The sequence below is a fragment of the Pelobates fuscus genome, chromosome 2 (assembly GCF_036172605.1).
Source record: "Pelobates fuscus isolate aPelFus1 chromosome 2, aPelFus1.pri, whole genome shotgun sequence".
NCBI lineage: Eukaryota > Metazoa > Chordata > Amphibia > Anura > Pelobatidae > Pelobates > Pelobates fuscus.
In genome coordinates, this window is record NC_086318.1 from 65,155,407 (window position 1) to 65,168,907 (window position 13,501).

At 38.4% G+C, this 13,501-nt stretch overlaps 8 non-coding genes across 8 annotated transcripts; all 8 read left to right on the forward strand.

Moving 5' to 3' along the window:
- Positions 1–1,672: 1,672 nt before the first annotated feature.
- Positions 1,673–1,745, forward strand: TRNAK-CUU (transfer RNA lysine (anticodon CUU)). The gene has a single exon. It is a non-coding gene; the product is annotated as a tRNA-Lys (tRNA).
- Positions 1,746–3,360: 1,615 nt separating this feature from the next.
- Positions 3,361–3,433, forward strand: TRNAK-CUU (transfer RNA lysine (anticodon CUU)). Its single transcript has one exon. It is a non-coding gene; the product is annotated as a tRNA-Lys (tRNA).
- A 1,134-nt stretch (positions 3,434–4,567) lies between these two features.
- On the forward strand, positions 4,568–4,640 carry TRNAK-CUU (transfer RNA lysine (anticodon CUU)). The gene has a single exon. It is a non-coding gene; the product is annotated as a tRNA-Lys (tRNA).
- A 1,133-nt stretch (positions 4,641–5,773) lies between these two features.
- Positions 5,774–5,846, forward strand: TRNAK-CUU (transfer RNA lysine (anticodon CUU)). Its single transcript has one exon. It is a non-coding gene; the product is annotated as a tRNA-Lys (tRNA).
- Positions 5,847–6,980: 1,134 nt separating this feature from the next.
- On the forward strand, positions 6,981–7,053 carry TRNAK-CUU (transfer RNA lysine (anticodon CUU)). The gene has a single exon. It is a non-coding gene; the product is annotated as a tRNA-Lys (tRNA).
- A 1,133-nt stretch (positions 7,054–8,186) lies between these two features.
- TRNAK-CUU (transfer RNA lysine (anticodon CUU)) lies at positions 8,187–8,259 on the forward strand. The gene has a single exon. It is a non-coding gene; the product is annotated as a tRNA-Lys (tRNA).
- Positions 8,260–9,393: 1,134 nt separating this feature from the next.
- TRNAK-CUU (transfer RNA lysine (anticodon CUU)) lies at positions 9,394–9,466 on the forward strand. The gene has a single exon. It is a non-coding gene; the product is annotated as a tRNA-Lys (tRNA).
- Positions 9,467–10,599: 1,133 nt separating this feature from the next.
- On the forward strand, positions 10,600–10,672 carry TRNAK-CUU (transfer RNA lysine (anticodon CUU)). Its single transcript has one exon. It is a non-coding gene; the product is annotated as a tRNA-Lys (tRNA).
- The last annotated feature ends 2,829 nt before the right edge of the window (positions 10,673–13,501 follow it).

Here is a 13,501-nt window from a genome sequence, read left to right on the forward strand (position 1 = left end):
AGAGGGAGATTTTCAAATCTAACCATAAACCAGTGGACACAACCTAGCAGGGGAACATGTTAACAAAATGCTACCTTAGAATATAAGGAATTAAGTCATATTATTTCCATAAGAGCAATGAAGCCATTGTTTAAGAATGCAACTTTATATGGTTCAGTGGAGCTAAATCTCACCTTCCAACATAAGCAACTAGGGTCTATGATCTCTTTCACCATCAGTCCAGGAGAAATGAAACAATCCAAAAGGGGTAGGTTTTCAATGCTAATCACATGTTACTGGACACAGTCTAACTGAATACAATCTAAATTAAACCCCACTGTCAGACAAGAGCTACTATGGCCCATCATTTCCTTCACCATTTCTAATTGTTTCACGACTCTAGAAATGCAGACTTGGAGACTTCTCGTTATGATCCAAAAAGGGGAGTTTTTCAAATCGTATCACCTGGACAGAAACTAAGGGATTAAAATCAAAACTAGATCTCACTGTGGAACAAGAGCTACTATGGCCCATTATATCCTTCACTGTTTCTGATTGTTTTACGAGTCTAGGAATGCCAACCTGGAGACGTTTCATTACAGGTTGGATTGCTTGAATCTTATAGGGTAAAGTGATATGACTTTTCTCTTGTTTAAGAAGGTAAATTTTATATCATACATTAAGATAGAGAGCTTTGCGAGTTCCCTCTTTCCCTCTGTCCACCCTTTGCTTCCGCAAAGCTCTCTCGGAATGCAGACTTGAAGACTTTTCATTACAGGGTGAATTATACTCTTAATCTCAGGGTCGTGGGTTCGAGCCCCACGTTGGGCGAGATGTGTTAACAAATTGCTACCTTAGAATATAAGGAATTAAGTCATATTATTTCCATAAGAGCAATGAAGCCATTGTTTAAGAAGGCAACTTTATATGGTTCAGTGGAGCTAAATCTCACCTTCCAACATAAGCAACTAGGGTCTATGATCTCTTTCACCATCAGGCCAGGAGAAATGAAACAATCCAAAAGGGGTAGGTTTTCAATGCTAATCACATGTTACTGGACACAGTCTAACTGAATACAATCTAAATTAAACCCCACTGTCAGACAAGAGCTACTATGGCCCATCATTTCCTTCACCATTTCTAATTGTTTTACGACTCTAGAAATGCAGACTTGGAGACTTCTCGTTATGATCCAAAAAGGGGAGATTTTCAAATCTTATCACCTGGACAGAAACTAAGGGATTAAAATCAAAACTAGATCTCACTGTGGAACAAGAGCTACTATGGCCCATTATATCCTTCACTGTTTCTGATTGTTTTACGAGTCTAGGAATGCCAACCTGGAGACGTTTCATTACAGGGTGGATTGCTTGAATCTTATAGGGTAAAGTGATATGATTTTTCTCTTGTTTAAGAAGGTAAATTTTATATCATACATTAAGATAGAGAGCTTTGCGAGTTCCCTCTTTCCCTCTGCCCACCCTTTGCTTCCGCAAAGCTCTCTCGGAATGCAGACTTGAAGACTTTTCATTACAGGGTGAGTTCTATAGGGTAAAGTGATCTGATTTTTCTCTTGTTTAAGAAGGTAAATTTATATATTATATTAAATAGTTAAACCAAGATAGAGAGCTTTGCAAGCTCTCTCCATCCACCCTTTGCATCCGAAGTCAGAGCATAATGCATATAGGAATCAGCCCGGCTAGCTCAGTCGGTAGAGCATGAGACTCTTAATCTCAGGGTCGTGGGTTCGAGCCCCACGTTGGGCGAGATATGTAATTTTATGTCTCCTTTATTGAAAAAAATAAAAAAAGAAGGAAGGTGCTTACGTTTGGCCTAGGGAATCATAAAAGTCACCATATATTAGAGCAGATTGTATATTTGAAAAACATAGAAGGTGAAGAAACAGGAGTGTAGTTCTTTGGAAAAGTGTGTCAAGCAATTTAATTGTTGTAAGACGATTGAGGAATTCTTACAAAACATTTTACTGGACACAGTCTAACTGAATACAATCTAAATTAAACCCCACTGTCAGACAAGAGCTACTATGGCCCATCATTTCCTTCACCTTTTCTAATTGTTTCACGACTCTAGAAATGCAGACTTGGAGACTTCTCGTTATGATCCAAAAAGGGGAGTTTTTCAAATCGTATCACCTGGACAGAAACTAAGGGATTAAAATCAAAACTAGATCTCACTGTGGAACAAGAGCTACTATGGCCCATTATATCCTTCACTGTTTCTGATTGTTTTACGAGTCTAGGAATGCCAACCTGGAGACGTTTCATTACAGGTTGGATTGCTTGAATCTTATAGGGTAAAGTGATATGATTTTTCTCTTGTTTAAGAAGGTAAATTTTATATCATACATTAAGATAGAGAGCTTTGCGAGTTCCCTCTTTCCCTCTGTCCACCCTTTGCTTCCGCAAAGCTCTCTCGGAATGCAGACTTGAAGACTTTTCATTACAGGGTGAATTATACTCTTAATCTCAGGGTCGTGGGTTCGAGCCCCACGTTGGGCGAGATGTGTTAACAAATTGCTACCTTAGAATATAAGGAATTAAGTCATATTATTTCCATAAGAGCAATGAAGCCATTGTTTAAGAAGGCAACTTTATATGGTTCAGTGGAGCTAAATCTCACCTTCCAACATAAGCAACTAGGGTCTATGATCTCTTTCACCATCAGGCCAGGAGAAATGAAACAATCCAAAAGGGGTAGGTTTTCAATGCTAATCACATGTTACTGGACACAGTCTAACTGAATACAATCTAAATTAAACCCCACTGTCAGACAAGAGCTACTATGGCCCATCATTTCCTTCACCATTTCTAATTGTTTTACGACTCTAGAAATGCAGACTTGGAGACTTCTTGTTATGATCCAAAAAGGGGAGATTTTCAAATCTTATCACCTGGACAGAAACTAAGGGATTAAAATCAAAACTAGATCTCACTGTGGAACAAGAGCTACTATGGCCCATTATATCCTTCACTGTTTCTGATTGTTTTACGAGTCTAGGAATGCCAACCTGGAGACGTTTCATTACAGGGTGGATTGCTTGAATCTTATAGGGTAAAGTGATATGATTTTTCTCTTGTTTAAGAAGGTAAATTTTATATCATACATTAAGATAGAGAGCTTTGCGAGTTCCCTCTTTCCCTCTGCCCACCCTTTGCTTCCGCAAAGCTCTCTCGGAATGCAGACTTGAAGACTTTTCATTACAGGGTGAGTTCTATAGGGTAAAGTGATCTGATTTTTCTCTTGTTTAAGAAGGTAAATTTATATATTATATTAAATAGTTAAACCAAGATAGAGAGCTTTGCAAGCTCTCTCCATCCACCCTTTGCATCCGAAGTCAGAGCATAATGCATATAGGAATCAGCCCGGCTAGCTCAGTCGGTAGAGCATGAGACTCTTAATCTCAGGGTCGTGGGTTCGAGCCCCACGTTGGGCGAGATATGTAATTTTATGTCTCCTTTATTGAAAAAAATAAAAAAAGAAGGAAGGTGCTTACGTTTGGCCTAGGGAATCATAAAAGTCACCATATATTAGAGCAGATTGTATATTTGAAAAACATAGAAGGTGAAGAAACAGGAGTGTAGTTCTTTGGAAAAGTGTGTCAAGCAATTTAATTGTTGTAAGACGATTGAGGAATTCTTACAAAACATTTTAGTAGAGGGAGATTTTCAAATCTAACCATAAACCAGTGGACACAACCTAGCAGGGGAACATGTTAACAAAATGCTACCTTAGAATATAAGGAATTAAGTCATATTATTTCCATAAGAGCAATGAAGCCATTGTTTAAGAAGGCAACTTTATATGGTTCAGTGGAGCTAAATCTCACCTTCCAACATAAGCAACTAGGGTCTATGATCTCTTTCACCATCAGGTCAGGAGAAATGAAACAATTCAAAAGGGGTAGGTTTTCAATGCTAATCACATGTTACTGGACACAGTCTAACTGAATACAATCTAAATTAAACCCCACTGTCAGACAAGAGCTACTATGGCCCATCATTTCCTTCACCATTTCTAATTGTTTTACGACTCTAGAAATGCAGACTTGGAGACTTCTCGTTATGATCCAAAAAGGGGAGATTTTCAAATCTTATCACCTGGACAGAAACTAAGGGATTAAAATCAAAACTAGATCTCACTGTGGAACAAGAGCTACTATGGCCCATTATATCCTTCACTGTTTCTGATTGTTTTACGAGTCTAGGAATGCCAACCTGGAGACGTTTCATTACAGGGTGGATTGCTTGAATCTTATAGGGTAAAGTGATATGATTTTTCTCTTGTTTAAGAAGGTAAATTTTATATCATACATTAAGATAGAGAGCTTTGCGAGTTCCCTCTTTCCCTCTGTCCACCCTTTGCTTCCGCAAAGCTCTCTCGGAATGCAGACTTGAAGACTTTTCATTACAGGGTGAGTTCTATAGGGTAAAGTGATCTGATTTTTCTCTTGTTTAAGAAGGTAAATTTATATTTTATATTAAATAGTTAAACCAAGATAGAGAGCTTTGCAAGCTCTCTCCATCCACCCTTTGCATCCGAAGTCAGAGCATAATGCATGTAGGAATCAGCCCGGCTAGCTCAGTCGGTAGAGCATGAGACTCTTAATCTCAGGGTCGTGGGTTCGAGCCCCACGTTGGGCGAGATATGTAATTTTATTTCTCCTTTATTGAAAAAAATAAAAAAAGAAGGAAGGTGCTTACGTTTGGCCTAGGGAATCATAAAAGTCACCATATATTAGAGCAGATTGTATATTTGAAAAACATAGAAGGTGAAGAAACAGGAGTGTAGTTCTTTGGAAAAGTGTGTCAAGCAATTTAATTGTTGTAAGACGATTGAGGAATTCTTACAAAACATTTTAGTAGAGGGAGATTTTCAAATCTAACCATAAACCAGTGGACACAACCTAGCAGGGGAACATGTTAACAAAATGCTACCTTAGAATATAAGGAATTAAGTCATATTATTTCCATAAGAGCAATGAAGCCATTGTTTAAGAAGCAACTTTATATGGTTCAGTGGAGCTAAATCTCACCTTCCAACATAAGCAACTAGGGTCTATGATCTCTTTCACCATCAGGCCAGGAGAAATGAAACAATCCAAAAGGGGTAGGTTTTCAATGCTAATCACATGTTACTGGACACAGTCTAACTGAATACAATCTAAATTAAACCCCACTGTCAGACAAGAGCTACTATGGCCCATCATTTCCTTCACCATTTCTAATTGTTTTACGACTCTAGAAATGCAGACTTGGAGACTTCTCGTTATGATCCAAAAAGGGGAGATTTTCAAATCTTATCACCTGGACAGAAACTAAGGGATTAAAATCAAAACTAGATCTCACTGTGGAACAAGAGCTACTATGGCCCATTATATCCTTCACTGTTTCTGATTGTTTTACGAGTCTAGGAATGCCAACCTGGAGACGTTTCATTACAGGGTGGATTGCTTGAATCTTATAGGGTAAAGTGATATGATTTTTCTCTTGTTTAAGAAGGTAAATTTTATATCATACATTAAGATAGAGAGCTTTGCGAGTTCCCTCTTTCCCTCTGTCCACCCTTTGCTTCCGCAAAGCTCTCTCGGAATGCAGACTTGAAGACTTTTCATTACAGGGTGAGTTCTATAGGGTAAAGTGATCTGATTTTTCTCTTGTTTAAGAAGGTAAATTTATATTTTATATTAAATAGTTAAACCAAGATAGAGAGCTTTGCAAGCTCTCTCCATCCACCCTTTGCATCCGAAGTCAGAGCATAATGCATGTAGGAATCAGCCCGGCTAGCTCAGTCGGTAGAGCATGAGACTCTTAATCTCAGGGTTGTGGGTTCGAGCCCCACGTTGGGCGAGATATGTAATTTTATGTCTCCTTTATTGAAAAAAATAAAAAAAGAAGGAAGGTGCTTACGTTTGGCCTAGGGAATCATAAAAGTCACCATATATTAGAGCAGATTGTATATTTGAAAAACATAGAAGGTGAAGAAACAGGAGTGTAGTTCTTTGGAAAAGTGTGTCAAGCAATTTAATTGTTGTAAGACGATTGAGGAATTCTTACAAAACATTTTAGTAGAGGGAGATTTTCAAATCTAACCATAAACCAGTGGACACAACCTAGCAGGGGAACATGTTAACAAAATGCTACCTTAGAATATAAGGAATTAAGTCATATTATTTCCATAAGAGCAATGAAGCCATTGTTTAAGAAGGCAACTTTATATGGTTCAGTGGAGCTAAATCTCACCTTCCAACATAAGCAACTAGGGTCTATGATCTCTTTCACCATCAGGTCAGGAGAAATGAAACAATTCAAAAGGGGTAGGTTTTCAATGCTAATCACATGTTACTGGACACAGTCTAACTGAATACAATCTAAATTAAACCCCACTGTCAGACAAGAGCTACTATGGCCCATCATTTCCTTCACCATTTCTAATTGTTTTACGACTCTAGAAATGCAGACTTGGAGACTTCTCGTTATGATCCAAAAAGGGGAGATTTTCAAATCTTATCACCTGGACAGAAACTAAGGGATTAAAATCAAAACTAGATCTCACTGTGGAACAAGAGCTACTATGGCCCATTATATCCTTCACTGTTTCTGATTGTTTTACGAGTCTAGGAATGCCAACCTGGAGACGTTTCATTACAGGGTGGATTGCTTGAATCTTATAGGGTAAAGTGATATGATTTTTCTCTTGTTTAAGAAGGTAAATTTTATATCATACATTAAGATAGAGAGCTTTGCGAGTTCCCTCTTTCCCTCTGTCCACCCTTTGCTTCCGCAAAGCTCTCTCGGAATGCAGACTTGAAGACTTTTCATTACAGGGTGAGTTCTATAGGGTAAAGTGATCTGATTTTTCTCTTGTTTAAGAAGGTAAATTTATATTTTATATTAAATAGTTAAACCAAGATAGAGAGCTTTGCAAGCTCTCTCCATCCACCCTTTGCATCCGAAGTCAGAGCATAATGCATGTAGGAATCAGCCCGGCTAGCTCAGTCGGTAGAGCATGAGACTCTTAATCTCAGGGTCGTGGGTTCGAGCCCCACGTTGGGCGAGATATGTAATTTTATTTCTCCTTTATTGAAAAAAATAAAAAAAGAAGGAAGGTGCTTACGTTTGGCCTAGGGAATCATAAAAGTCACCATATATTAGAGCAGATTGTATATTTGAAAAACATAGAAGGTGAAGAAACAGGAGTGTAGTTCTTTGGAAAAGTGTGTCAAGCAATTTAATTGTTGTAAGACGATTGAGGAATTCTTACAAAACATTTTAGTAGAGGGAGATTTTCAAATCTAACCATAAACCAGTGGACACAACCTAGCAGGGGAACATGTTAACAAAATGCTACCTTAGAATATAAGGAATTAAGTCATATTATTTCCATAAGAGCAATGAAGCCATTGTTTAAGAAGCAACTTTATATGGTTCAGTGGAGCTAAATCTCACCTTCCAACATAAGCAACTAGGGTCTATGATCTCTTTCACCATCAGGCCAGGAGAAATGAAACAATCCAAAAGGGGTAGGTTTTCAATGCTAATCACATGTTACTGGACACAGTCTAACTGAATACAATCTAAATTAAACCCCACTGTCAGACAAGAGCTACTATGGCCCATCATTTCCTTCACCATTTCTAATTGTTTTACGACTCTAGAAATGCAGACTTGGAGACTTCTCGTTATGATCCAAAAAGGGGAGATTTTCAAATCTTATCACCTGGACAGAAACTAAGGGATTAAAATCAAAACTAGATCTCACTGTGGAACAAGAGCTACTATGGCCCATTATATCCTTCACTGTTTCTGATTGTTTTACGAGTCTAGGAATGCCAACCTGGAGACGTTTCATTACAGGGTGGATTGCTTGAATCTTATAGGGTAAAGTGATATGATTTTTCTCTTGTTTAAGAAGGTAAATTTTATATCATACATTAAGATAGAGAGCTTTGCGAGTTCCCTCTTTCCCTCTGTCCACCCTTTGCTTCCGCAAAGCTCTCTCGGAATGCAGACTTGAAGACTTTTCATTACAGGGTGAGTTCTATAGGGTAAAGTGATCTGATTTTTCTCTTGTTTAAGAAGGTAAATTTATATTTTATATTAAATAGTTAAACCAAGATAGAGAGCTTTGCAAGCTCTCTCCATCCACCCTTTGCATCCGAAGTCAGAGCATAATGCATGTAGGAATCAGCCCGGCTAGCTCAGTCGGTAGAGCATGAGACTCTTAATCTCAGGGTTGTGGGTTCGAGCCCCACGTTGGGCGAGATATGTAATTTTATGTCTCCTTTATTGAAAAAAATAAAAAAAGAAGGAAGGTGCTTACGTTTGGCCTAGGGAATCATAAAAGTCACCATATATTAGAGCAGATTGTATATTTGAAAAACATAGAAGGTGAAGAAACAGGAGTGTAGTTCTTTGGAAAAGTGTGTCAAGCAATTTAATTGTTGTAAGACGATTGAGGAATTCTTACAAAACATTTTAGTAGAGGGAGATTTTCAAATCTAACCATAAACCAGTGGACACAACCTAGCAGGGGAACATGTTAACAAAATGCTACCTTAGAATATAAGGAATTAAGTCATATTATTTCCATAAGAGCAATGAAGCCATTGTTTAAGAAGGCAACTTTATATGGTTCAGTGGAGCTAAATCTCACCTTCCAACATAAGCAACTAGGGTCTATGATCTCTTTCACCATCAGGTCAGGAGAAATGAAACAATTCAAAAGGGGTAGGTTTTCAATGCTAATCACATGTTACTGGACACAGTCTAACTGAATACAATCTAAATTAAACCCCACTGTCAGACAAGAGCTACTATGGCCCATCATTTCCTTCACCATTTCTAATTGTTTTACGACTCTAGAAATGCAGACTTGGAGACTTCTCGTTATGATCCAAAAAGGGGAGATTTTCAAATCTTATCACCTGGACAGAAACTAAGGGATTAAAATCAAAACTAGATCTCACTGTGGAACAAGAGCTACTATGGCCCATTATATCCTTCACTGTTTCTGATTGTTTTACGAGTCTAGGAATGCCAACCTGGAGACGTTTCATTACAGGGTGGATTGCTTGAATCTTATAGGGTAAAGTGATATGATTTTTCTCTTGTTTAAGAAGGTAAATTTTATATCATACATTAAGATAGAGAGCTTTGCGAGTTCCCTCTTTCCCTCTGTCCACCCTTTGCTTCCGCAAAGCTCTCTCGGAATGCAGACTTGAAGACTTTTCATTACAGGGTGAGTTCTATAGGGTAAAGTGATCTGATTTTTCTCTTGTTTAAGAAGGTAAATTTATATTTTATATTAAATAGTTAAACCAAGATAGAGAGCTTTGCAAGCTCTCTCCATCCACCCTTTGCATCCGAAGTCAGAGCATAATGCATGTAGGAATCAGCCCGGCTAGCTCAGTCGGTAGAGCATGAGACTCTTAATCTCAGGGTCGTGGGTTCGAGCCCCACGTTGGGCGAGATATGTAATTTTATTTCTCCTTTATTGAAAAAAATAAAAAAAGAAGGAAGGTGCTTACGTTTGGCCTAGGGAATCATAAAAGTCACCATATATTAGAGCAGATTGTATATTTGAAAAACATAGAAGGTGAAGAAACAGGAGTGTAGTTCTTTGGAAAAGTGTGTCAAGCAATTTAATTGTTGTAAGACGATTGAGGAATTCTTACAAAACATTTTAGTAGAGGGAGATTTTCAAATCTAACCATAAACCAGTGGACACAACCTAGCAGGGGAACATGTTAACAAAATGCTACCTTAGAATATAAGGAATTAAGTCATATTATTTCCATAAGAGCAATGAAGCCATTGTTTAAGAAGCAACTTTATATGGTTCAGTGGAGCTAAATCTCACCTTCCAACATAAGCAACTAGGGTCTATGATCTCTTTCACCATCAGGCCAGGAGAAATGAAACAATCCAAAAGGGGTAGGTTTTCAATGCTAATCACATGTTACTGGACACAGTCTAACTGAATACAATCTAAATTAAACCCCACTGTCAGACAAGAGCTACTATGGCCCATCATTTCCTTCACCATTTCTAATTGTTTTACGACTCTAGAAATGCAGACTTGGAGACTTCTCGTTATGATCCAAAAAGGGGAGATTTTCAAATCTTATCACCTGGACAGAAACTAAGGGATTAAAATCAAAACTAGATCTCACTGTGGAACAAGAGCTACTATGGCCCATTATATCCTTCACTGTTTCTGATTGTTTTACGAGTCTAGGAATGCCAACCTGGAGACGTTTCATTACAGGGTGGATTGCTTGAATCTTATAGGGTAAAGTGATATGATTTTTCTCTTGTTTAAGAAGGTAAATTTTATATCATACATTAAGATAGAGAGCTTTGCGAGTTCCCTCTTTCCCTCTGTCCACCCTTTGCTTCCGCAAAGCTCTCTCGGAATGCAGACTTGAAGACTTTTCATTACAGGGTGAGTTCTATAGGGTAAAGTGATCTGATTTTTCTCTTGTTTAAGAAGGTAAATTTATATATTATATTAAATAGTTAAACCAAGATAGAGAGCTTTGCAAGCTCTCTCCATCCACCCTTTGCATCCGAAGTCAGAGCATAATGCATGTAGGAATCAGCCCGGCTAGCTCAGTCGGTAGAGCATGAGACTCTTAATCTCAGGGTTGTGGGTTCGAGCCCCACGTTGGGCGAGATATGTAATTTTATGTCTCCTTTATTGAAAAAAATAAAAAAAGAAGGAAGGTGCTTACGTTTGGCCTAGGGAATCATAAAAGTCACCATATATTAGAGCAGATTGTATATTTGAAAAACATAGAAGGTGAAGAAACAGGAGTGTAGTTCTTTGGAAAAGTGTGTCAAGCAATTTAATTGTTGTAAGACGATTGAGGAATTCTTACAAAACATTTTAGTAGAGGGAGATTTTCAAATCTAACCATAAACCAGTGGACACAACCTAGCAGGGGAACATGTTAACAAAATGCTACCTTAGAATATAAGGAATTAAGTCATATTATTTCCATAAGAGCAATGAAGCCATTGTTTAAGAATGCAACTTTATATGGTTCAGTGGAGCTAAATCTCACCTTCCAACATAAGCAACTAGGGTCTATGATCTCTTTCACCATCAGGCCAGGAGAAATGAAACAATCCAAAAGGGGTAGGTTTTCAATGCTAATCACATGTTACTGGACACAGTCTAACTGAATACAATCTAAATTAAACCCCACTGTCAGACAAGAGCTACTATGGCCCATCATTTCCTTCACCATTTCTAATTGTTTTACGACTCTAGAAATGCAGACTTGGAGACTTCTCGTTATGATCCAAAAAGGGGAGATTTTCAAATCTTATCACCTGGACAGAAACTAAGGGATTAAAATCAAAACTAGATCTCACTGTGGAACAAGAGCTACTGTTATGGTACTTTTTGCAGTAAACCAAAATGTTTAAATGTCTATCTGTTCCTGTCCAAATCAATAAAATAAATTGCGTATATACGCTGAAGTAATTAAGTCTGACACACAAGGTTCAGGTTAAAATAACTTCGAGAAAATTTATTGGCAAGTGATTAAAAAGCGGACACGCAGGTCCTTTTAAGAGACATTTTACGTCATCATTGCTTATTAGAATATCAGTAAATAAACATCATTAATTGGATTAATTGTCAAGTGTCGGGATTAGTGTCCACCTATCAATATTATTAATTGGCTCAAAAGACTAAGTGGTTAATCCCGTGTCCACCCACCAAGAGGTGGGATTGTTCTGGACACGGGTGGGGGACAAGGGGTCTTGAGCGTCATTTTACACGGTCGGTGATCTCAGGCCTCGTGGCCAGGTGCAAGGTCTCTTATGGATAGAACATTTCATTACTACTGTGTTCGCATGGCCTTCAAATTATACTTTGTTGCAAATCTAAGGAAAAGTCAGCAATTCCTGTGTTAATCATATCTTTATAGAAAATACAGTCTTTGTTCTATTGTATTAGATGTGCTGGGAAATTCTGTCATGTAAGGTGATTTTAAAATGAACAAGTTAGGTTATGAGGACAAAATGGAGGATTGAAGAAGTCAGGTTAGGGGGACAAAATGGAGGATTGTCACAGTATAAAGTTAAAATGGAGTTAGTGCAATAATTGAATACAAATACAATAAGGTTTTTTAAATAATCCCACATCAGTCCCCCCTATGAAATGTTAGATTCTAAGAGATAAAACTTTATTAAGTTAGTACCAGGAAGACGTGTTAACCCAAAGGCACAGAAACCCTGTGGCCGCTAGCTAGGTGTTAATGCAAAGTGCAAGGCTGTCCCTAGTTCTGACCCTGATAGGCTAACTCATCCGTCAGTATGGCTCTCGAACACTTCACACCCATGGGTATCCCATGGCAGCTAACCCACCACTTCTCCAACACGGGGTCTTTACCATTCACTGACAGATGCTGTCCCTGAGCTAGTCCCTTCCTAGAATTCCTGCACTTTATCAACAAAAGGGATTGTTTGCAGCGGCAGACAGGGTGAGTTGATGTCTTGGAAATCTTGGTCATCAACTTCAAGATGGGCGAAAGTGGGTGCCGCTTGGTCAACAGTCTTCAGGAGGGATTTTCTCAGACATGGGAGAATACAACAAAAGAGAAGAGCAAAGAGAAAAAGAAAAATTAGTATAGCCATACCAATATGCATTAAAGCCTTTTGCCATCCTGTCATCCAACCAAACCATCTTTCCCAGGGATCTTGTATCCCAGAATTCCTTTTCAACTCTATAGACAGGTCATTTAATTTTTCTATGGCTAATGTAACTTTACCATTAGGGCCTGTGTTTTCTGGGATATAGGTACAACATGTCAAGGTGTCGGGCAAAATTTTACAAACTCCTCCTTTTTCGGCTAAGATCATATCTAGGGCCATTCTATTCTGGAAAGCCATTTGGGATGTGGCCTGCAACTGTTCGGCCAACCCCTGGAGGGCGTCTCTGGTATAATTAACAAAACGCTGTTGATTATAATAAATGTAATTGATCCAATTTAAATTCTTGTTAGTGGTAACTATGGCAAAAAGTGATTCAAATCCTGCAGCAACTTCATCTCTTGCTTTAAATTCATTGGGCACCCCCCTAGGCACCCCAATGGCATCAATATAGACATGAGGATCAAAACTTCCTTTCACTGGGGCGTCACGCTTAACCTTAGTGTGCCTGGACTCATGGGTGACGAGGTGTGTGTCAGAGATAATATGTATAGGCATAATAGCTTTAGCCAAAGTACACTCCCCCCACCACTCCTTGTCCATTCTGGATCTCAGCTGTAAATCCCCACACAACCAGTAGATATCCCCTAATGACCTGGTGTGAAACTGCAACAAGTCCATAGAGACACTCCTGTAGGTAGCACAATACCCCTTAGAGAAGTTACCCAAGAATTTACCAATTCCATCATAATTAGCATAACAAGTGTAATTACCTTTATACACGGTAATACCATCTGGGGGTTTGACATCCTTGGTTAGGAGAGGATACTCCTTTGTCC